This window comes from Bufo bufo, chromosome 3 (genome assembly GCF_905171765.1).
Source record: "Bufo bufo chromosome 3, aBufBuf1.1, whole genome shotgun sequence".
NCBI classification, from domain to species: Eukaryota; Metazoa; Chordata; class Amphibia; order Anura; family Bufonidae; genus Bufo; species Bufo bufo.
The window spans coordinates 691,872,845-691,899,131 of NC_053391.1; positions in this window are offsets into that span (position 1 = coordinate 691,872,845).

Below are 26,287 nucleotides of genomic sequence, written 5' to 3' on the forward strand. Positions count from 1 at the left end.
TTTTTGGTGAAAACGCATTGAAAACGCATCAAAATCGCAGATGCGTTTTCTCTGAAATTATATTCATGAGGCTGTTTTATATATATATATGCATTTTATATTCATTATATTCATTAAAATTATGGATTTTAAACTATTTTATGTTATTATAATACCACTTATATAGCATCACACCTTAAAAGGATGTATTGAAATTATACATATCTATATGACACTGGCAACTCCTGTCTCTATATGGGCATATATTCGAATGAGCACAAATGGACTACTATTAATTAAAAATCCACATCCTGGTCTTCCAAGTCCCCCACTGTCCCAGCATGCATTTCATCAATTAAAGATAATATAAAAAGGACACCTTAATCCCACTGTCTGTACCACTGAGGAAGGGGCTGTACCCCGAAACGCGTATGGTTGATAGACAGTGTGGGACGACATAAGGAAGATATCCATAACCACAATTGGACGCTGTATAAGTTTGAAAACCCTGCCTGGAATTGGAAGTCATCTGACCATCCGGTGAAACCACGTGGGACGCCACAATCAGGTCCTGGAAGGTCAGAGCTACAAAACACATTGCAAAGCAACATCCAGCAATACGGGGGATTTCTGTTAGACAAGACCGCATCTACAGGTCCTTGCAGCTTACAGCAAAGCAGTCGCACAGCCGACAGGAGTGGTAAAGTACATTTATAATTAACGCTAAAGTACTACAAGCGATTTGGAACTTTTTGGCTCCACCTTAGCAATCATTATATGAACTATCACGGACATTGAAATCTTATGGACTCTAGAGACTCAACACAGAGTTCAGTATAGTGGTGTTAATAAGTCATATGTGTGTTTTTAGAGGTTTTTAAGTCAATTTTATTCGCAATTTTATACAACATGTTGTAAGTGTGATTAAATAATATTTTGAACATCGTCTTCTACTTTTGTCTATTTGACCCCAGATATTGAGTGACGCCCAACCCCTTTTCCACAGGTCATGTTGTGTCACAGATTTGCATCTTGTCAGATTCACACATGATGGTACTCATAATCCATGCCAGTAAGCTGAATGGAGAGTCAAGCCTGCAGAATAGTGAGTGCAGCTCTGGAGTATAATACAGGATGTAACTCAGGATCAGTACAGGATAAGTAATGTAATGTATGTACACAGTGACTGCACCAGCAGAATAGTGAGTGCAGCTCTGGAGTATAATACAGGATGTAACGCAGGATCAGTACAGGATAAGTAATGTAATGTACACAGTGACTGCACCAGCAGAATAGTGAGTGCAGCTCTGGAGTATAATACAGGATGTAACTCGGGATCAGTACAGGATAAGTAATGTAATGTCTGTACACAGTGACTCCACCAGTAGAATAGTGAGTGCAGCTCTGGAGTATAATACTGGATGTAACTCAGGATCAGTACAGGATAAGTAATGTATGTACACAGTGACTGCACCAGCAGAATAGTGAGTGCAGCTCTGGAGTATAATACAGGATGTAACTCAGGATCAGTACAGGATAAGTAATGTATGTACACAGTGACTGCACCAGCAGAATAGTGAGTGCAGCTCTGGAGTATAATACAGGATGTAACTAAATGATTTTCCTATTTCATGACGTAAAGTCATAGTTTTATTAAAGACACGGAGGCGAGTATTGCTTTCTCCTTCTTTACTGTCCACCAATAGCAGCAAAGAGCAAAAATTTTACATACAGGAAACCATAGCAACCATAATAGGCCGCTCTTCCTCTGGACCTTTCTCTTTCTTTGAAAACCTGGTGCTGACATCATGAACATCCCAACGATAACTCCAAACTGTAACTGGAACGGAAAGTCCAACGCCAACGAAGCGCATCCAACTAGCCAACCTGGCTAAACTGTAAGAGACCTCAACCGGGAACACGGCATCTTAGAATGGAAAGAGCTTCATCCTGAAAAAGAAAACAGACCATAGGCCTAGTTGAAACAATCATGTCAGGACAGAATGTCCGGAAGCCATCTACTCAACTGACTCAAAAGGTGTCAAGTGACTGAAGAACAATCTAAATTGCAATAAATAACATAAAATATAATGGCAATAAAACAAACATTAGTACAATAAATACCTAAAATAAAACAACTAAAAATGTTAATAATACATTGAGGTAATACTAAATGACCCCTGTAACAAAAAACCGCGAGGATACCCAAGGGAGGGAACAGGGCGGGCAATACTCGCCTCCGTGTCTTTAATAAAACTATGACTTTACGTCATGAAATAGGAAAATCATTTAGTTTTACAGCAAGACACGGAGGCTTTGTATTGCAAGTTCAAAGCCTGTCTATAATAGAAGCAAACAAATTAGACGGAGGGCGAAAATAAAATTCTCTGAACGTTGTAACATTCGACCAATCAGCCAAACGCATGACATCCTCCAATCTGGCCCCCGAAACCGCCAAGGCGGTGGCAGAGGCACCACGCGCAGAATGGGCCGTGAAGATAGAAGTGTCAATACCTGCTAGAGACATAACCCATTTAAGCCATCGTGCCAGCGTAGGGCTAGAAACGGGACCAAAAGGATGTCGGATCGAAAGGAACAACTGAGAAACGGCTGAGAAAAGACCGATGTGCCAAAGTTCTGGATTCGTACTCCTTAAGGCACGCCACAGGACACAAAATAGGAGAGGAAGGAAAACTGGGATAGGAGACAGACCGGATGTTAGTCTTGGTTCGACGCGAAATGATAAAGGTGACCCCATCCGGGGTAAAAGAACGAGCGTCGTAGTCAAGGGCCCTCACATCCGAAACCCTCTTGCATGAATCAAGGCAAAACAATGCCAACAATTTAGCGGACAATTGCCTAAGCGTAAGGGCTGAATTCTCGGGCCAAGAGGATAAAAAGGAAAGGACCAGGGAGACGTCCCATGTAGTGGAAAAACGAGGCCGAGGGGGGCGAGCCAACCGTGAGCCACGCAAAAGGCGAGACACAGAAGGATGTTGACCAGCCGGGACACCCTCGTACCCATCATGGGAAGAAGAAATAGCGGACCTGAAAAGGTTGATGGTCCGATACGCCTTCCCCGCCTCGAAGAGAGAGGTGAGAAACTCCAGCAGGTGGGCTACAGGTGCCGAAACGGGATCCAAGTCCTGTTCCACGCACCAGTTAGCCCAAGTTCTCCAGGCTGCCCGGTAAGACTTTCTGGTACCGGGAGCCCATGCGTTATCCAGTAACTGTCGAGTCGCTGCCGAAATGCCCTCGACAGCTCCAGGTGTCCGGAGATCCGGCACGCCAATAGCCGTAGGGATCCGTCGAGGAGAAGTGGATGGTGTAGACCCTGAGGGTTGCGCAGGAGATCCGGTCGGGTCGGGAGGAGAAGAGGTACCTCCACTAGGATCCTCATCAATAAAGGGAACCAGACTTGAGACCCATCAGAATGGAACCACCAACACCAAATCCGCCAGGTGACGTTGGACCTGGAGGAGAGTCCTCTGAATCATCGAGAATGGAGGAAAAGCGTAAAGGCGGGATACCGACCAATCTTGGAGAAACGCATCCACCGCCACTGCTTCCGGGTCTGGACGCCAGCTGAAAAACCGGACGAGTTGCCTGTTGAGCCGAGAAGCAAAGAGATCGACAGACATCGGACCCCATATCTCCGAGATTGCTGAGAAGACCTGTGGATCCAGCTGCCAATCGCTGCCATCCGATAGGTAGCGTGAGTTACAGTCCGCGTGAACGTTGCTCAGCCCCGGTAAGTATTCCGCCTGTACCATGATGTCCCTGGACAGGCAAAACGACCAAAAATCCTTGGCTAACCGAGCCAAGGTTGCCGAGTGAGTACCTCCCAAACGGTTGACATACCGGACCGCCGATATATTGTCCATCCGTAGCCTGATGCACGCGTTGGCGATCCCGTTGGAGAAACTCCTCACTGCAAATGAACCGGCTAGTAGTTCCAAGGCATTGATATGGAGGAGGGACTCCTCCGCTGACCAGGCTCCCCCCGTGGAGACCCCATTGCAATGGGCGCCCCAGCCCTGGAGGCTCGCATCCGATTCGATGGTCAATTCCGGCAGAAATCCGAAGATCGCTCTGCCGTTCCACGCCTCCAGATTGGCGATCCCCCAACTCAACTCCTCTCGGGCCTCCGAGTCCAGAACCACCGCGTCCACAAAGGAGGCACCGGTCCGAAGATGGGCGATCTTCAGCCGCTGTAGAGCCCGGTAGTGCAAAGGGGCCGAAACACAGCCTGAATCGATGAGGCCAACAAACCGATGATGCGAGCTAGGTGACGTAATGAGAGGTGGGGAATGAGAAGAGCATGCCTCAACTCCTTGCGGATCATCCGCAACTTCGCCGCCGGCAGACTGAGGGACTCTGAGAGCGAATCCACCATGAATCCTAGGAACTCCATCCTCTGGGATGGGATGAGGGAAGACTTCTCCTTGTTGAGGAGGAAACCGAGATCCGACAGTAGGTTCCCTGTCCACTGAAGATGTTCCAGTAGTCCCGACCTGGACTCGGGCATCAGCAAGATGTCGTCCAGGTAGATGATGAGGCACACGCCCCGCGTCCTCAACCATGACACGACCGGACGCAGCAACTTGGTGAAACACCAAGGGGCTGAAGACAGCCCGAATGGTAGACAGGTGAACCTCCAGATCTCTCCTCTCCACCGGAATCGGAGTAGATCCCTGGAATGAATGGCCACTGGGCAGTGGCGTTGCTAGGGCTGGTGTCACCCGGTGCGGTAGAAAATTGTGTCACCCCCTTCCCCCCCACCCCCTCCCCGAAGCAAATTTTTTAGCCATATATGGGGGCTATGGTGGTGCTACTGCCATAGGGGGCATCCGTTAGCTCAGCAGACCCCCCCTAGCAGTCAGAGCCTGGTCTCGGGAGGTGCACTTCCAGATTATTTTCTGTCCGCCACCACAAAACAATGGTGCTTATAGAACAGACTACACAGTGTAGAGGTATACTGTATATTGAGGGGCACAGTGTATAGGTATACTGTATATTGTGTGGCACAGTGTAGCGGTATACTGTATATTGTGGGGCACAGTGTAGAGGTATACTGTATATTGTGGGGCACAGTGTAGAGGTATACTGTATATTGTGTGGCACAGTATAGAGGTATACTGTATATTGTGGGGCACAGTGTAGAGGTATACTGTATATTGTGTGGCACAGTGTAGAGGTATACTGTATATTGTGCGGCACAGTGTAGAGGTATACTGTATATTGTGCGGCACAGTGTAGAGGTATAATGTATATTGTGCGGCACAGTGTAGAGGTATACTGTATATTGTGCGGCACAGTGTAGAGTTATACTGTATATTGTGTGGCACAGTGTAGAGGTATACTGTATATTGTGGGGCACAGTGTAGAGGTATACTGTATATTGTGTGGCACAGTGTAGGGGTATACTGTATATTGTGCGGCACAGTGTAGAGGTATACTGTATATTGTGTGGCACAGTGTAGAGGTATACTGTATATTGTGGGGCACAGCGTAGCGGTATTTTGTATATTGTGTGGCACAGTGTAGAGGTATACTGTATATTGTGTGGCACAGTGTAGAGGTATACTGTATATTGTGGGGCACAGTGTAGAGGTATACTGTATATTGTGTGGCACAGTGTAGCGGTATACTGTATATTGTGTGGCACAGCGTAGCGGTATACTGTATATTGTGGGGCTCAGTGTAGAGGTATACTGTATATTGTGGGGCACAGTGTAGAGGTATACTGTATATTGTGTGGCACAGTGTAGAGGTATACTGTATATTGTGTGGCACAGTGTAGAGGTATACTGTATATTGTGTGGCACAGTGTAGAGGTATACTGTATATTGTGTGGCACAGTGTAGAGGTATACTGTATATTGTGTGGTACAGTGTAGCGGTATACTGTATATTGTGTGGCACAGTGTAGCGGTATACTGTATATTGTGCGGCACAGTGTAGCGGTATACTGTATATTGTGCGGCACAGTGTAGAGGTATACTGTATATTGTGGGGCACAGTGTAGAGGTATACTGTATATTGTGCGGCACAGTGTAGAGGTATACTGTATATTGTGGGGCACAGTGTAGAGGTATACTGTATATTGTGTGGCACAGTGTAGAGGTATACTGTATATTGTGGGGCACAGTGTAGAGGTATACTGTATATTGTGTGGCACAGTGTAGGGGTATACTGTATATTGTGCGGCACAGTGTAGAGGTATACTGTATATTGTGTGGCACAGTGTAGAGGTATACTGTATATTGTGCGGCACAGTGTAGAGGTATACTGTATATTGTGGGGCACAGTGTAGAGGTATACTGTATATTGTGTGGCACAGTGTAGAGGTATACTGTATATTGTGGGGCACAGTGTAGAGGTATACTGTATATTGTGTGGCACAGTGTAGGGGTATACTGTATATTGTGTGGCACAGTGTAGAGGTATACTGTATATTGTGTGGCACAGTGTAGAGGTATACTGTATATTGTGTGGCACAGCGTAGCGGTATACTGTATATTGTGGGGCACAGTGTAGAGGTATACTGTATATTGTGTGGCACAGTGTAGAGGTATACTGTATATTGTGTGGCACAGTGTAGAGGTATACTGTATATTGTGTGGCACAGCGTAGCGGTATACTGTATATTGTGGGGCACAGTGTAGAGGTATACTGTATATTGTGTGGCACAGTGTAGAGGTATACTGTATATTGTGGGGCACAGTGTAGAGGTATACTGTATATTGTGGGGCACAGTGTAGCGGTATACTGTATATTGTGTGGCACAGTGTAGAGGTATACTGTATATTGTGTGACACAGTGTAGAGGTATACTGTATATTGTGGGGCACAGTGTAGAGGTATACTGTATATTGTGGGGCACAGTGTAGCGGTATACTGTATATTGTGTGGCACAGTGTAGAGGTATACTGTATATTGTGTGGCACAGTGTAGAGGTATACTGTATATTGTGGGGCACAGTGTAGCGGTATACTGTATATTGTGGAGCACAGTGTAGAGGTATACTGTATATTGTGGGGCACAGTGTAGAGGTATACTGTATATTGTGTGGCACAGTGTAGAGGTATACTGTATATTGTGTGGCACAGTGTAGAGGTATACTGTATATTGTGGGGCACAGTGTAGCGGTATACTGTATATTGTGGAGCACAGTGTAGAGGTATACTGTATATTGTGTGGCACAGTGTAGAGGTATACTGTATATTGTGTGGCACAGTGTAGAGGTATACTGTATATTGTGTGGCACAGTGTAGCGGTATACTGTATATTGTGGAGCACAGTGTAGAGGTATACTGTATATTGTGGGGCACAGTGTAGAGGTATACTGTATATTGTGGGGCACAGTGTAGAGGTATACTGTATATTGTGTGGCACAGTGTAGAGGTATACTGTATATTGTGGGGCACAGTGTAGAGGTATACTGTATATTGTGGGGCACAGTGTAGCGGTATACTGTATATTGTGTGGCACAGTGTAGAGGTATACTGTATATTGTGTGGCACAGTGTATGCTATATGTCTATAACAAACATATTTCACATAAAAACTAAGTTACTTGGCTTGGCCCTTGGGGATCTCGGACGCCACTTCCACACTTTGGCCGGGGGCTCGGTGGAGCTGATGTGCTTTATCCTAATGAGAAAGATTTCATAATAAGGATTTGGAGAAGGGGCAGAGGGATAGCAGAGCAGGGAGAGGCTGGTGCTGCTACTAGGGGGTCATACCATGGGGGAGTAATAAAGCCCACCATAATGCTCCCCAGTAGAAATAATTCTCCTTTTAATGTGACAGTGCAAAAAATACCCCCTTGTAATGCCCCCAGTTGAGCTAATGTCCCCATAGTGCCCCCATAATGTCCCAGTATAAAATACCCCTATATAGTGCCCCCAGTGAATTCCCCCATAGTGCTCCTTTCCCCCTTCTTCCTGCTAGTGCCCCCCATAATGTACCAGTATAAAATGCCCCATATATAGTGCCCCTGTAGATGCCCCTCAGTGTCCGGCCTCTGATAGGCTGCCGGCCTAGTGTCCCCCATAATGCCCCCCAATAATGTGCCAGTAAGGCTACTTTCACACCTGCGTTCAGGTGTCCGCTCGTGAGCTCCGTTTGAAGGGGCTCACGAGCGGTCCTGAACGCAGCCGTCCAGCCCTGATGCATTCTCAGTGAACGCGGATCCGCTCAGAATGCATCCGTCTGCCAGCGCACAGCCTCCGCTCCGCTCAGTGAGCGGACACCCGAACGCTGCTTGCAGCGTTCGGGTGTCCGCCTGGCCGTGCGGAGGCGAGCGGATCCGTCCAGACTTATAATGGAAGTCAATGGGGACGGATCCGCTTGAAGATGACACTATATGGCTCAATCTTCAAGCGGATCCGTTCCCCATTGACTTTCAATGTAAAGTCTGAACGGACCTGCTCAGGCTACTTTCTGACTTAGAAAATTTTCTAAGTTATAATGCAGACGGATCCGTTCTGAACGGATGCAAACGTCTGCATTATAGGAGCGGATCCGTCTGATGAAACATCAGACGGACCCGCTCCGAACGCTAGTGTGAAAGTAGCCTAAGTGTCCCCATAGATGCCCCCCCATCATGTGCCAGTATCAAATGCCTCTCTCCTCCCCCCCACATGTCCCAGTATCATAGTGCCATTTCCCATCCCCCCAATGTGCCAGTATGAAGTGCCTCCCTCCTCCCCCCCCACATGTCCCAGTATCATAGTGCCATCTACCCCCCAATGTGCCAGTATGAAGTGCCTCTCTCCTCCCCCCACATGTCCCAGTATCATAGTGCCATGCCATCTCCCCCCCCCAAAAGTGCCAGTATCACATGCCTCCCCCCATGTCCCAGTATCATAGTGCCATGCCATCTCCCCCCCCCCCCATGTGCCAGTATCAGGTGCCAACCCCCCTCCCCCATGTGCCAGTATCAAGTGCCTCCTGCTCCCCCCATGGCAGTAACAGTCGGGTATTAAAAAAAAATAAAAATAAACACTTCTACTTAGTACTTACCTCCATGTCAGCGATGCAATGCAGCCTCTTCCTGGGTCCCGCCCTGTATGTCCATATATGGAGTTAGTGCTTGTGTATTTCAGAAAAGCTTGTGCTGGGATTCGAACCCACGACCTTCTGTATCAGAGGCAAAGCATCTAACCACAGGGCCATAAGAAAAGCCTTGCTACTGACTGAAAATATATGAGACTTGTACTGTTATAGCTGTACATCTATACACATGACAGCTGCCCTAACACACCCAGCACTGCTATATCTCTATATGACAGCTGTCCCAGCACACTCAGCTCTGCTACATATGATACACATGACAGCTGCACCAGCACACTCAGCTCTACTATATCTCTATATATGACAGCTGCTCCAATCTGGGGAGGACTTACCCAAGGGTCTGCGATAACTTGGATTGCCTCTGAAGGAGCGAGATCGCCATTGGTTCCCTCTGGTAGAGAAGAAAGGTGACGGGGTGCGCTGGTCCTGGAAGGGAGGTCGTTGTCCACCGGAACCTCTGCTCGCGCCACGGGCCTGAAAGTTTGCACAGCCGGACAGACGGCCCCTACTACTGCCGGCCCGATGAGAGACCCGTCCCTGGAATACCCTGCGCATGGAGGCCTGGGCCTTGTCAAGCACAGTAAAGGTACCCACAAATCGGCTCATATCTTTAATAAAAGAATCCCCGAAGAGGAGACCCTGGGTGTCCTTACCCGCCTCAGTGAGAGCCAAATTCGCCAACTTGGGGTCGATTTTAAACAAAATGGCTTTGCGCCTCTCGATTGCCAAGGAGGTATTGGCGTTACCGGCAATGCAAATTGCCCTCTGGGTCCAACCCCGTAGTTCCTCGGGGTCTATTGGGGAGCCCTCATTTCTAGCTGCCTCAGCTAATTCAAAAATCTTTGCCAGCGGGCCAAAGATATCCAAGACCTTGTCCTGGCAGCTGCGGAGAGCTGAATCCAGGCCCTTCTTAGGGTTCCAGCCAGTTTTGGCTAAAAATTGTGACATCTTTGGGTCCACTACGGGGGTGTCACAAACTTTGTTGGGCACTAATGGTCTGGGGCACTCGGCCCTAAGCTTGTTACGCATCTCACGGCTAAGAGGGTGACGTACCCAATGTTCTAGATAGGACCCCACATGGTCAGTGGGAAGCCACTCAGCCGAGCGCGGGTGATGCAGAGTCTCAGGGTCGAACATCGGTTCGCCTGATGCATCTAGCAAAGCCTCTGAACGATTAACGTTAGATGAGGATGCCACATCTTTGGCAGAGGAGGCCGCAGTAGCGGATATAGGGGGACCCTGAACCGGGGGAACGACATCCTCCTCTGACCCATAATCAAAGTCTGCGTTAGCCTCCTCATCTGATGCTCTATCTGAGTCAGACATCTCAGGTGATTGTGCTCTAGCGCACTTCCATGTCCGCGCCCGTTCTGCCTGGCGGGAAGAGGCCCTTTTTCGTGAACTATGCACGATTTCTGGGGTGGCAGGATGCGCACCAGTCAAAGTCTCCTGTGGCACAGGAGGGTCATTAAAGGTAGGCTGCGGTGTAACACTAGGGTCTGGCAAGGACCTACTCGCTGGCTGGGCGGACAGAGCATGGGTAATGGTTTGCGACAATATAGTCGACATGGAACCCATGGCCGTCATGATAGCGTCTGATACAGAGCGCTGTAAGGCTAGCGTCTGTGCATCCACCTCAGTGGAATTGTGACCCTCAGGTAGGAGGGGGGCATATTAATCGCAGGAGGCGTAGGGGCAGACATGATCCCACAATATGGCCACTATCAAAACACCCTGGGGTAATCCTAAGCACTGGCTAAATGTAATGTAATGGCACCTGAATATGAAGCGACCGCAGCTAAAGGCAGAGAGCAGGAGCCGCCGACCGCAGAGCACAGGAGCTGGATAACCGCAGGGCCGGAAGTGACGGAGGAACCGGAAGCCCTTAAGGAAAGCCCGCGAAACGCGGTAAGCTAATACAAGACGGCCGCTGAGATCTCGCGAGATCTCGCGAGATCTCGCGAGATCTCGCGGCCGGCCGGGATACTGAAGGCATTCCAAAATGGCCGCCGAGATCTCGCGAGATCTCGCGGCCGGTCTGACTACCGAAGGTGCTCAGGAGAGGTGCCGCTGAAGCCTGGGAGAGGAGACTGCTCCGGTGAGTAAAGGGGGGAGCGCCGCACCAGCGAGCCGGATAGCCGCAGTGAGCGGCTGCCAGTAGTAAAGGGGGGACGCAGTGAAGCGCAAATGGGTCAAAATAAAGCGCAGGGAATAAGCGCAGAGGCCCCAATAAATACAGAAGAGGCAAAAAAAAAAAACGGGCAGACAAAGTAAAAGGTAGCGCTGCTAGCAAACAGGGTTAGTCACCCTGGGTAAAAAGCACAAATACACAAAAACACTGATAAAGAAATTTCACAAGTGTACTTATTTGTTGGCAGCAGCAAAGAAAGAGGAAGGTCCAGAGGAAGAGCGGCCTATTATAGGGGCCAAAAGGGAGGGACCTTGGTTGCTATGGTTTCCTGTATGTAAATTTTTTCTCTTTGCTGCTATTGGTGGACAGTAAAGAAGGAGAAAGCAATATGAGCCTCCGTGTCTTGCTGTAAAACTCAGGATCAGTACAGGATAAGTAATGTAATGTATGTTGCAAGGGATCGTTTACTTTTAGGGGGTTGCCATCACAGATTACTTCACCAGACAAGGGTAGAATAAAACACAGGTATGGGTCTCAGACACTAGGCTGCCGTCTCCCCACTCAGCTCTCGTCAGGTATAACTGTCATCTGGTCGCTACTAGTGACCGCCTGAATTTCGCAATACTTTGACCTGGTAGCTTCCCTCTCGGAGTTGCTAATGGCCACAGCACATATATCGCTTATGTTACTCGTGTCATTATTAACGCTGACCTCTAGGGGTACACATGAGCTAATCTCCACCTTGGACATTTCCTCAGTAACCATAGAACCCCGTGGAGACTGCATACCCACTTCTGGTACGTGTGGTACACACTCTAGCCCTGCCACATTGTCTACAATTTGGTCTCCTAGCGGTGTTTCTTCAACATTTATCAACACATTTACATCAGACACATGTTTACCAACAGGGGGAGCTTCTTCCCCAATCACAGCCTGCAAAGGAAAAGGCATGTCATTATTATCACATATTATCACATGACATCACATTTCCATTATGCATTTCGGCAAACATGGTACCATTACTTTGCACCTTATTTGCACCCTTGTTCTCAATGTACAGCTCCTTCACATTATCATTTAAAGGGACAGGTACAGGTTCTGCAGGAGTTTTGTCACTCTCTGCAGAAGTGTCTCCATTACTTAAAACCTCCAAGCATAAGGGGAAATTACGGCCCACCATTCCCTCATGTATGAGCGTATTTGTAACATCAGGTTCACAAGTCCCAGTTCTCACCGGAGACTCTCCCTCAGTGAGAACCACCTGATGGTCCGTATTATCCACATAATTGTCCCGAACATGTAACACTCTATCAGTCTCTGGGGCGGCCATCATGCTACCTCTTACCCGGGCTAGCATGCGATCTCTGACTTTCACCACCCCAAATCTAGATTTGATCACAGGCTCTTTGGGTGACCCAGAAACCTTCTCCCCTGCAGGTTCCTGCGAGGGAGTATCCGCAACAGGCTTACCCGCCTGTTCAGACACTGCGATTTTCCCAATGTCATACACTTCCGAGACGGTTTTTCGCCTCAGTGATTTTTTTGTCACTGACCCAGCCGGCTTCCACCGCGGCCGCCGCACGGTCACTGGATCTGCCACACAACTACTAACAGGAACAGTCTTACCGACCTGACGTCATGGATTCGGGAGACGACGATATTCCCAGGACATCTCTACCAAGATCACCAGCCTTCTCTTGGTTCCTGGTATTCCGAACACCCGCAGACTCCTTACTGCAAACGTTGCCACCGGGAACAGCATGGCCTGGAGTCCCGACTTTTCCTGGACGGTAACTCCAGCCGCACTCTTTAGGACTTTGCGCACACGTGCAGGAAACCTAGGATCTCCTGAGAGCCGCACCGCTCTCCACCTCCTTTTCTTCCCGACGGTTGCCCTTGGCAACGGCACACATCTTTTCCTCTGGAAATCCAGCCGCACAACTCGAAGCCTTTTTTCCACTCCATAGCTGCCAGAAGAACGGAAAGTATTTGCCAAGCACAAACTCCACTTCCAGGGTCTCACATTTTAAGAGCTCCCATTGCACAGGGCCATAGTCCGTGATAAAGGTCAGAGACACGGTGACATCTGTCTCTGGCCCCTTCTTTAGAAAGTCCAGTACTTCAGGCTTAACCCGGGACACGCGTTGGCGGGAATATAAAGTGACCCACAGCGGTATTCCCCCAATCACCAACTCGCAGGATCTATCTGTATCAGATCTTCTAACCTCACAATCACCCATTGTGTAGTCCTGCTGCAGGTCGGTCTGCACAGACCTCATAGTGACCTCTTCTCTGGGCTTCTGGCCCTTTAAATCTCTGCACCACAGCAAAAATAGTCCACCAGGGCCGTCTTTGCCGCAGGGCTAAGGGGCAGCTACCCCGGGCCAAGTTGCTCCTGGGGGCCCCGGGCAGCTCGGTTTCCCGACTACCACATTCACTTGTGAGCGAGCGGCGTGTGGCTCCCTGCTCGCATTAGTGAAGGACTTGTCTGTCAATTACAATTACTTACTGCCGAGTCTCCCGGCCAGTGCCATGCTAGCTCCTCCTCCCAACCTCCGACCCGGGCCTGCCCTTGCATCCCTACGATATTGTACACTCAGGCATAGTTATTTGTATTGCCGTCCTCAGGAGAGGGAGAGATGTGTCTGGGATTCGAACCCACAACCTTCTGTATCAGAGGCAAAGCACTTTTACCCTCACAGCCATAAGAGGTGCATTGGCACTGACTGAAAAAATATGAGACTTCTACTGTTATAGCTGGCTAAGAGTACATCTATACACATGACAGCTGCCCCAACACACCCAGCACTGCTATATCTCTATATGACAGCTGTCCCAGCACACTCAGCTCTACTATATCTCTAAATATGATAGCTGCCCCAGCACACTCAGCTCTACTATATCTCTAAATATGATAGCTGCCCCAGCACACCCAGCTCTGCTACATCTATACACATGACAGCTGCCCTAACACACTCAGCTCTGCTATATCTCTATATATGACAGCTGCCCCAGCAAACCCAGCTCTGCTACATCTATACACATGACAGCTGCCCAAACACACCCAGCTCTGCTACATCTATACACATGACAGCTGCCCTAACACACTCAGCTCTGCTATATCTCTATATATGACAGCTGCCCCAGCAAACCCAGCTCTGGTACATCTATACACATGACAGCTTCCCAAACACACCCAGCTCTGCTACATCTATACACATGACAGCTGCCGAAACACACCCAGCTCTGCTACATCTATACACATGACAGCTGCCCCAGCACACTCAGCTCTGCTATATCTCTATATATCTATCTACTGTATAGCAATACTTAGAGATATATAGATGTAGCAGAGATGGGTGTGCTGGGGCAGCTGTCATATATAGAGATATAGTAGAGCTGAGTGTGCTGGTGCAGCTGTCATGTGTATTAGATGTAGCAGAGCTGGGTGTGTTTGGGCAGCTGTCATGTGTTTAGATGTAGCAGAGCTGGGTGTGTTAGGGCAGCTGTCATGTGTATAGCCATACACTTAGCCAGCTATAACAGTAGAAGTCTCATATACAGCCTCTGATAAAGAAGGTCGTGGGTTTGAATCCCAGCAGAAACTTTTCTGAAATACAGGCTAAATTAGAATACACAAGCACTGATTCCATATATGGACATACAGGGCGGGACACAGGAAGAGGCTGCATCGCATCACTGACATGGAGGTAAGCATAAGTGTTTTTTTTTATTATTAATACCTGCCATGGGGGGGGGCGGGAGGCACTTGATACTGGCATATGGGGGGAGGGGGGTTGGCACTATGATACACATGGCACTGGCACATGGGGAGGCACCTGATACTGTAACATGTGGGGGGGAGGAGGTTGGCACCTGATACTGGCACATGGGGGGTGGGGGAATTGGCACTATGATACTGGCACTTGGGGGGAAGGAGAGAGGCACTTGATACTGGCACATGGGGGGGAGAGAGGCACTTGATACTGGCACTTTTGGGGGGGGGAGATGGCACTATGATACTGGGACATGGGGGGGAGGAGAGGCACTTTATACTGGCACTTTCCTCAGCCATTCAGTGCAGCAACATCCAGGCTGTGACACTTCAATACCATTTGGGGGATTGTGGCCCAGTAGTTCTCTCGACTCTGCCCTCGTGATCTTTGTTTCACAGGCCTCACCGTGTCCCCCAAACTTCAGGCTATCGCCTAGCCTCGTGGCCCCTCAGCCCACCCAGCTGAGACCACTCACACAGAGCCTCTCCAGGACTCTGCTTCACAAGACACTCCAGAGTGAGACACACCCAAGATCCAGTAGCAGGATTAAATAGGATCCCTGGACATGAGCATGCCCTAAGTACCGGACTGGAGCCTGGGGAACAGGCACCCACCCAACACATTGCCTGTTCCCAGTAAAAGCCCGCCCTGAAATAGCTGAACCAGCTAGACTATCTATATGGTGTCCCCCAACTACTTTAGTGGACACCTGAACTAGGGCTTTTACTCCACCAAGGCCGGGCCCCTTGGTGACACGCTCCCGGTGCACACAACACGCCTTTTATCCTGCTTCCCCATGACTTTACTGCACACCTCATTGTTCACATTGCCACAATGTACACAGTGACTGCACCAGCAGAATAGTGAGTGCAGCTCTGGAGTATAATACAGGATGTAACTCAGGATCAGTGCAGGATAAGTCATGTATGTACACAGTGACTCCACCATCAGAATAGTGAGTGCAGCTCTGGAGTATAATACAGGATGTAACCCAGGATCAGTACAGGATAAGTAATGTAATGTATATACACAGTGACTCCACCAGCAGAATAGTGAGTGCAGCTCTGGAGTATAATACAGGATGTAACTCAGGATCAGTACAGGATAAGTAATGTAATGTATGTACACAGTGACTCCACCAGCAGAATAGTGAGTGTAGCTCTGGAGTATAATACAGAATGTAACTAAATGATTTTCCTATTTCATGATGTAAAGTCATAGTTTTATTAAAGACACGGAGGCGAGTATTGCTATCTCCTTCTTTACTTCCACCAATAGCAGCAAAGGAGAAATTAACATAAACATAACAATAAAGGACCCTCCCCTGACAGAGCCTATAACAAGCAGTGTCCTCTTGCATATCTTCCTCTTTCTTTGAATCCACGACACCAACCGCGAAACCATAACTGAAATCGTAACCGAAACTGGAACTGGTTCCGAAACCGACAACCATCCTGGTCCGTCCAACTGTAGAACTCAAGCCAACATGGCTAACATCTCAGGAAACCTGGAACAACACGGAATTCCATTTTCAACCTGAAACAGAATAAATAATATAGCCAGTGTAAAAATTGGGTAAAACTGAGCAATCTCGACCCTGTAACGGTCGTACATCAAAAGGTCGCTGATAAACAGAACCATAAATAAACCTTAATGGCAATAAATGTCATAAATAACAATAAAAGACAATACACCAGTCAATAATATCACCATAACGTCACAAACAGGGCGGGCAGGAGAAACCCAGGGCGGGCAATACTTGCCTCCGTGTCTTTAATAAAACTATGACTTTACGTCATGAAATAGGAAAATCATTTAGTTTTACAGCAAGACACGGAGGCTTCGTATTGCAAGTTCAAAGCTGCTCAATAATAGAAGAAAACACATGAGGGGGCGGACGGAAATAAAATTCTGTGAACGTCGTGGCCCTAGACCAGTCAGCCAGACGCAGAATGTCCTCCAAACGAGCCCCCGAAACAGCCAGGGCAGTGGCAGCCGCGCCCCTGGCTGAATGAGCGGTAAAGACCGCCGTATCAATCCCAGAAAGGGACATGACCCACTTCATCCAACGCGCCAAAGTGGGACTGGTCACCGGGCCAAAGGGATGGCGAATAGAGAGGAAAAGTTGTGGGTTATCCGCAGAGCGGTGAGTCCGAGTGCGCAACTCATATTCCCGTAAGCAGGCTACAGGACAGAGCCGCCGGAGAAGACGGAAAACAGGGATAGGACACAGACCGAATATTGGTCTTGGTGCGCCGCGTGATGTTAAAAGTAACACCCTCGGGAGTAAAGGATCTCGCATCATGATCCAGAGCCCTAACATCAGAGACCCTCTTACAGGAAATTAGGCAAAATAGGGTAAGCAATTTGGCTGACAGTTGACGGAGGGAAAGAGCCGCGTTGTCAGGCCAAGCAGAGAGGAAAGAAAGGACCAGGGAAACATCCCACGTAGTGGTGAAACGTGGTCGAGGAGGCCGAGCCAAGCGAGAGCCACGTAATAGGCGTGACACCGAAGGGTGTTGACCAGCAGGAACCCCATCAAAACCCTGATGAGTAGAAGAAATCGCTGAACGGAACAAATTGATGGTCCGATAAGCTTTTCCTACTTCAAAGAGAGATGTAAGGAATTGCAACAAATGGGTCACAGGTGCCGAAATGGGATCCAGGTCCTGTTCCATGCACCAGCTAACCCAAGATCCCCAAGCTGCCCGGTAAGACTTTCGGGTGCCGGAAGCCCAAGCGTTGTCCAGGAGGCGTCTAGTTGCCTCCGAAATTCCCTCGACCTCTCCTGGAGTCCTGAGATTCGGCACGCTAGAAGTTGAAGGGAGCCTTCGACCAGCAGGGGATGTGGGGCACCTAGAGGGTCCTGGAGGAGATCCGTCCGAGTCGGAAGGAGGAGAGGTACATCCACTAGGAGTTCCAGGAGGATCGGGTACCAGGCTTGAGACCCCCAGAAGGGAATCACCACCACCAATTCCGCCACCTGACGACGAGTCTGTAGCAGCATCCTCGGAATCATGGCAAACGGTGGAAACGCGTAATGTAGAGCTGAAGACCAGTTCTGGAGAAACGCATCCACCGCCTCTGCTTCCGGATCCGGACGCCAGCTGAAGAACCTGGGCAGGTGAGTATTGAGCCGGGACGCAAAGAGGTCTATGGAGCAAGGACCCCAGATGTCCGAGATTGTGGTGAACATCTCCGGATTCAGCCTCCAGTCGCTGCCGTCCGTGAAGCATCGGGAACTCCGATCCGATAGTTGTGAAGACCCGGAAGGTACTCCGCTTGAATCATGATGTCCCTGGACAGACAGTAGGACCAGAACTCCTTCGCCAGCCGGGCTAAGGTGGCCGATTGGATGCCGCCTAGGTGATTGACATACCGGACCGCCGACACATTGTCCATGCGTAGACGGATGCATGCGTGAGCTATGCCCTTGGTGAAACTCCTGATGGCAAACGAGCCCGCTAGAAGTTCCAGAGCGTTAATGTGAAGATGGGTCTCGGTCTCCGACCATCGACCCCCAGTGGAAATACCCTCGCAGTGGGCACCCCAGCCTTGGAGACTCGCGTCCGACTCCACCGTGAATTCTGGTTGGAATCCGAAGATTGCTCTGCCGTTCCAGGCTTCCAAGTTGCTTATCCACCAACGAAGTTCCTCCCGAGCTTCCTGATCCAGAACCACCGCGTCTGCAAACGAGGCCCCGGCACGGAGGTGGGCGATCTTCAGGCGCTGTAGAGCCCGATAAGGGAGCGGAGCGGGGAAGACTGCCTGGATAGAGGAGGCTAATAGCCCAATGATGCGAGCCAGGTGGCGTAGAGATAGGGAGGAAGTTGAGAGAGCATGTCTCAACTCCTTGCGTATCGTCCGCAACTTCTCTGAAGGAAGACTGAGAGATTCCGCAACAGAGTCCACCGAGAAGCCCAGGAACTCCATCCATCGAGTCGGTGTGAGGCAGGATTTCTCGGGATTGAGTAGAAAACCCAGACCCGTCAGAAGATCCGAGGTCCACTGGAGATGCTGTAGCAGAGACGACTGACATTGATGCATAATGAGGATGTCGTCCAGATAGATGACTAGACGCACCCCACGGCTCTGCAGCCAGGCCATGACTGGGCGCAGTAGCTTGGTGAAGCACCAGGGCGCCGAAGAAAGGCCGAACGGCAAGCAAGTGAAGCGCCACACTTCGCCCCTCCACAGGAAGCGCAGGAGATCCCTGGACGAGGAGGCAATTGGGACCGTAAGATAAGCATCTTTGAGGTCCAGCTTCACCATCCAGTCCCCCGGAATCAGCAAGTCCCGAAGGAGGTGAATCCCCTCCATCTTGAAGTGGCGATAGCGCACCACAGCATTCAGGGCCCGGAGATTTATCACTGGACGCATTTGTCCACCTTTTTTCTGCACTAGAAAAATGTGGCTGAGAACGCCCCCCGGGGTGGAAGGGGCCCTTTCTATCGCATCCTTGTGAAAAAGGGAAAACAGTTCTACATCCACTAGTTCCCTGTCTGGTAGTGCCAGGGGTGGGGGTGAAAGGACGAGATCTGGCGAACCCGTAAGTTCTATGCGGAACCCCTGTACCGTGCTCAGCACCCATGGGTCTGATGTAATGCTGGACCAAACGTGGGAACATAGACGGAGTCTGCCCCCGACACAAGGAACCAAAGAAGTCCCCACTGGGGAAAGACTTACCGAAAGATTTTCGGAAGTTCGGATTCCCTCTAACGGACCTGGAACGCCATTGGCCACCTCTGGCCGGGAAGAACGGAGGAGGATTCCTTTGGTCCTGGAAGGGAGGTCTCTGGTTGAAGGAGCCTCTGCCCGAGCTGCAGGCTTGAAAACTGGAGCGGCCGGAAAGACGGCCCCTACTACTGCCGGCCCTAGTGGAGACCCGTCCCTGAAAGACCCTTCTCATGGAGGACTGGGCCTTGTCTAGGGCGGTAAATGCACCTACGTATCTGCTGAGGTCCTTGATAAAGGAATCCCCGAATAGCAGACCCTGAGCATCCTTCCCTGTCTCAGTGAGTGCCAGGTTGGCCAATTTCGGGTCAATTTTAAACAGTATGGCTTTACGCCGTTCAATGGCCAGGGAGGAGTTGGTGCTGCCCGCGATACAAATGGCTCTCTGTATCCAGCCAGTAAGCTCCTCCGGGTCTATCGGAGAGCCGTCCGCTCTGGCCGATTCGGCCACCTCAAAGATTTTGGCGAGGGGGCCAAATATGTCAAGGAGCTTATCCTGACAACTCTTAATTGCGGAATCTAACCCCTTACGGGGGTTCCAGCCGGTTTTAGCCAAAAACGGTGTCATTTTTGGATCCACAGATGGCGTTTCACAGACCTTGTTGGGGATCAATGGTCTGGGGCATTCAGCTCGGAGCTTGCTGCGCGCCTCTTTGCTCAGAGGACGGCGCACCCAATGCTCAAGGTAATCGCTCACATGAGCTACCGGCAGCCACTCCGCCGACCTAGGGTGGTGGAGGGCATCAGGATCAAATAATGGGTTGCCTGAGGGATCCACCAGGGTAGAAGCCGTGTTAGGGGCAGTGGCGGATGCGCCCACGGACCCAGAGGTGGAAGGCCGAGGGCCAGTGGTGCCTGGAAACTCAAGTTCCATCTCCATCTCCCAATCAGAGTGGTCGCTTGCCTCCGCATAAGCCTCCATATCAGATTCAATATCCGAATCTATATCAGTAGTTTGTGCTCTAGCACATTTCCACGTTCGCGCCCTTTCTGCCTGACGCGGTAAGGCTCTTTTGCGCGATCTAAGCGCGCTATCATGGGTGGCTTGGATCACACCAGTCAAAGTCTCCTGGGCAGGAGGTTCAATGGTAGGCTGCGGGCTGGAAAGTACAGGCAACTGAGTAGAGGGGCCAGGGGCATGGGTAGACAAGGCCTGGGAGATGGTTTGTGAGATCATAGAGGACATGGATCCCATTGCCTCAATAATAGCACTAGACACCGAGCGTTGTAGCTCCAGGGCCTGTGCACTAATAGCTGGTAAGCTGGGGTCCCCAGTGGATGGAGGGGGATTAGGCCCAGAGGGAGAGCGGTCAGAAGACATGATCCTGTATATTATAAATATATCCTAAAGGCAGAGGACCTAATGGGGATGCCTAGTATAAAGGTAGCTAATATGGGGCAGAAAGTAAACCTAAGGAGGGGTTAATCACCCCAAGCGCCGCAATGTAGGAGCCGATCCGGAGCCGAGCGACAGACCTGCACGGCAGTATCCTCCGAAATCCCGCGAGAGGACGGACGGGAGCTCCCTAAGATGGCCGCCGAGATCTCGGAGCCGCGGGAACCAAGCTGAATATGCCGCCGACACCTCTACCGCCGGGAACCAGCGGGTAGGAATCGGAGCGGCGAATGAAGGTAGGGAGGAAGGAGGGGAGACGCCGAGCGCACCCAAAGTAAGAACGAAAAAAACAATGGAATAAAATCGCAGGATGAAGCGAGGATAGGAGGGGGAAGAGGGGGGGGAACGACCCCCTGATGAAAAACGCGATAGGTGTAGGGGAAATACGGTTGTACAATAATCAAATACCCACAAATGAGGGGAAAAGAGACCCTGTCAAAGGGCAGAACGCTATTTATACTAGACAAGCCTTAATACACACAGGGTAAAGACATAATGGCTTCATAAAATGTAAAATCACTCCATGAAATACAGAAATAACTTAGCTTTTGGTGGAGCAGCAAAGAAAGAGGAAGATATGCAAGAGGACACTGCTTATTATAGGCTCTGTCAGGGGAGGGTCCTTTATTGTTATGTTTATGTTAATTTCTCCTTTGCTGCTATTGGTGGAAGTAAAGAAGGAGATAGCAATACGAAGCCTCTGTGTCTTGCTATAAAACTCACGATCAGTACAGGATAAGTAATGTATGTACACAGTGACTGCACCAGCAGAATAGCGAGTGCAGCTCTGGAGTATAATACATGATGTAACTCAGGATCAGTACAGGATAAGTAATGTAATGTATGTACACAGTGACTCCACCAGCAGAATAGTGAGTGTAGCTCTGGAGTATAATACAGAATATAACTTAATGATTTTCTTAGTCTACAACGTAAAGTCATAGTTTTATTAAAGACACGGAGGCGAGTATTGCTATCTCCTTCTTTACTGTCCACCAATAGCAGCAAAGGAAAAAAATTACAAACAAGGAATAACCATAGCAACCAAGGTCCCTCCCCTACAGCCCCTATAATAGGCAGCTCCTCCTGTGGACCTTCCTCTTTCTTTGTGATCCTGGTGTCAACATCCCGAAACACCGAAACAAAATTCTCCGAACTGCGAACTGGAACGGTCTACTCCATCACCAACGAGGTGCATCCAATGAGCCAACATGGCTAAACCGCGGTAGAGAGGTTAACCGAAGGTACGGCATCCTAGGACAGATCGACATTCAACCTGAAAAAGAGAACAGACCATAGGTCCAGGTGAAACATAGGTGTCAAAACCAACAGCGTCTGGTAATGCCATCACTTAAATCAGACATAATATGGGATCGAATGATGATCATAACAATAATAATAATGACAATAATAAAATAATAATAACAATATCGACACTACAATAAAGGATAATAACGCAAATCCACCTGCAATAGAAACCCTAAGATAAGCCAAGGGCGGGAACAGGGTGGGCAATACTCGCCTCTGTGTCTTTAATAAAACTATGACTTTACGTCGTAGACTAAGAAAATCATTAAGTTTTACAGCAAGACACGGAGACTCATATTGCAAGTTCAAAGCTGAGCTATAATAGAAGAAAACAAATGGGACGGAGGACGAAAATAAAACTCCCTAAACGTGGTGACATTGGACCAGTCAGCCAAACGCAGAATGTCCTCTAACCGGGCCCCTGCAACCGCCAAAGAAGTGGCAGAGGCACTCCTGGCGGAATGCGCGGTGAAGATGGAAGTGTCTATTCCAGCCAGAGACATGATACACTTCAGCCAGCGTGCCAATGTCGGACTAGAGACCGGTCCGAAAGGATGGCGAATGGAAAGAAACAGCTGTGACACCGCAGGAGACCGATGGGCCCTAGTCCTGGACTCGTACTCCCACAAGCAAGCAACAGGGCACAGCGCCGGTGTAGAAGGAAAGCTGGGATAAGAGACTGACCTGATGTTGGTCTTGGTGTGACGCGAAATGTTAAAAGAGATGCCCTCCGGGGTAAAAGATTGAGCATCGTGGTCGAGGGCCCGAACATACGAGACCCTCTTGCAAGAAATGAGGCAGAATAGAGCTAACAATTTAGCGGATAGTTGTCTCAATGAAAGAACTGAGTTATCAGGCCAGGAGGATAAGAAGGATAGGACCAGTGAAACGTCCCAGGTGGTCGAAAACCGTGGCCGAGGCGGGTGCGCCAACCTAGAGCCTTGCAACAGTCGAGAGACAGAAGGGTGCTGACCCGCAGGGACGCCCTCATAACCTTGATGGGTGGAGGAAATAGCCGACCTGAAGAGGTTGATGGTCCGGTAAGCCTTGCCTGCCTCAAAGAGTGAGGTGAGAAACTGCAGGAGGTGAGCTACAGGCGCCGAAACGGGATCCAAGTCCCGTTCCAAGCACCAGCCAGTCCAATTTCTCCAGGCTGCCCGATAAGTGTTTCTGGTGCCGGGAGCCCAAGCGTTGTCCAATAGGCGTCGAGTCGCCTCCGAAATGCCATCGACAGCTCCAGGTGTCCGGAGATCCGGCAAGCCAGCAGTCGCAGGGAACCGTTGAGGAGAAGTGGGTGGTGGAGACCCTGTGGGTTGAGAAGGAGATCCGTGCGATTCGGAAGAAGTAGGGGCACCTCCACTAGGATCTCCAGCAGCGAAGGGTACCAGGCCTGAGACCCCCAGAACGGGACCACCAGCACCAAATCCGCCCGATGGCGACGAACCTGAAGGAGATTCCGAGGGATCATCGAGAACGGGGGAAAAGCGTAAAGGCGGGAGACAGACCAGTCCTGGAGGAACGCGTCCACCGCCACTACTTCCAGATCCGGACGCCAGCTGTAAAACCGGGTGAGTTGCTTGTTGAGCCGTGAGGTGAAGAGATCGATGGTCATCGGGCCCCATATTGCCGAAATTGCCGAGAACACCTCCGGATCCAACTGCCAATCGCTGCCGTCAGACAGGTAGCGAGAGTTCCAATCCGCGCGGACATTGCTCAGTCCTGGTAAGTACTCCGCCTGCACCATAATGTCCCTGGAGAGGCAAAACAACCAGAAATCCTTTGCCAACCGCGCCAAGATTGCCGAGTGAGTACTGCCCAACCGGTTGACGTAGCGGACAGCCGAGACATTGTCCATCTGCAGTCTGATGCACGCATTGGCAATCCCATTGGAGAAGCTCTTGACTGCGAAGGAGCCGGCCAGAAGCTCCAAGGCATTGATATGGAGGCGAGCTTCCGCCACCGACCAAGATCCTCCTGTGGAGACTCCGTTGCAATGAGCGCCCCAACCCTGGAGGCTCGCATCCGACTCCACGGTAAATTCCGGTTGGAATCCGAAGATCGCTCTGCCATTCCATGCCTCCAGATTGGCGATCCACCAGCCCAAATTTCTCCCAGGCTTCTGTGTCCAGGACCACAACGTCCGCAAAGGAGGCACCGGACCGAAGATGTGCAATCTTCAGACGCTGGAGAGCACGGTAGTGCAATGGAGCCGGAAACACTGCCTGAATTGATGAAGCTAACAGTCCGATGATACGGGCTAGGTGGCGAAGGGACAGGTGAGGAGTGGTCAGAGCATGTCTCAGTTCCTTGCGGATCGCCCGCAATTTCGACAGCGGCAGACTGAGGGATTCCCTGACCGAATCCACCATGAAGCCCAGGAATTCCATCCGTTGTGATGGGACGAGGCACGACTTCTCTGTGTTGAGGAGAAAACCGAGATCCGTCAGTAGGTCCGCCGTCCACCGGAGATGTTCCAGCAACACCGAATTGGATTGGTGCATCAGAAGGATGTCGTCCAGGTAAACGATGAGGCATACGCCCCGACTCCTCAACCAGGACATGACCGGACGCAGCAGTTTGGTGAAGCACCAAGGTGCTGAAGACAAACCGAATGGGAGACAGGTGAACCTCCAGATCCGGAGAGGATCCCTGGAAGGTGCAGCTACCGGGACCGTCAGGTAAGCATCCTTTATGTCCAGTTTTACCATCCAGTCCCCAGGAGTCAACAGGTCCCGAAGGAGGTGAATCCCTTCCATCTTGAAATGACGGTAGCGCACCACCGTGTTCAGAGTGCGAAGATTGATCACCGGTCTCATCTGACCGCCTTTTTTCTGAACTAGGAATATGTTGCTGAGGACCCCCCGCTCTGAAGGAGGGGCCTGCTCTATCGCCTGTTTGTGGAGGAGAGACAACAGTTCTGCGTCTACTAGCGCGTAATCTGGCCGCGATAACGGTATGGGCGGGGGGGGACCAGGTTCGGGGACCCCGTGAGCTCTATGTGGAAGCCCCTGACTGTGTTCAGGACCCATAGGTCTGATGTGATGAGTTCCCATGCACGGAAAAAATGTTGGAGTCTGCCCCCTACACAAGGGGCCGAAGAATCTCCAATCTGGGGAGGACTTACCAAAAGGCCTGCGAGAGTTGGGGTTGCCTCTGAAGGAGCGAGATCGCCATTGGCCTCCTCCGGTCGAGAAGAAGGGGGAGGGGTTGCGCTGTTCCTGGAAGGGAGGTCGCTGTCCAAAGGAACCTCTTCCTGCGCCACGGGCCTGAAAGCTTGTACGGCCGGACAGGTGGCCCCTGCTACTGCCAGCCCTATTAGAGACCCGTCCCTGGAATACCCTGCGCATAGATGCCTGGGCCTTGTCAAGCGCGGTGAATGTTCCTACAAACCGACCCATATCCTTTATAAATGAGTCACCGAATAGGAGGCACTGGGCGTCCTTACCGGCTTCAGTGAGAGCCAAATTAGATCATTTGGGGTCGATTTTAAACAATATGGCTTTACGCCTTTCGATCGTTAAGGAGGTGTTGGCATTCCCGGCGATGCAGATCGCCCTTTGGGTCCAACCACGCAACTCCTCTGGGTCAATATGAGAGCCCTCAGTCCTAGCTGCCTCAGATAGCTCAAAGATCTTGGCCAATGGGCCAAAGACGTCCAACAGTTTGTCCTGGCAGCTGCGTAGAGCTGAGTCCAGGCCCTTTTTTGGGTTCCAACCCGTTTTGGCCAAAAACTGTGACATCTTGGGATCTACTGAGGGTGTGTCACACACCTTGTTGGGGACTACTGGCCTGGGGCATTCAGCCCTAAGTTTACTCCGTGCTTCCCTGCTTAGAGGGTGTCGCACCCAGTGCTCCAAATATTTTCCCACATGTTCAGTGGGGAGC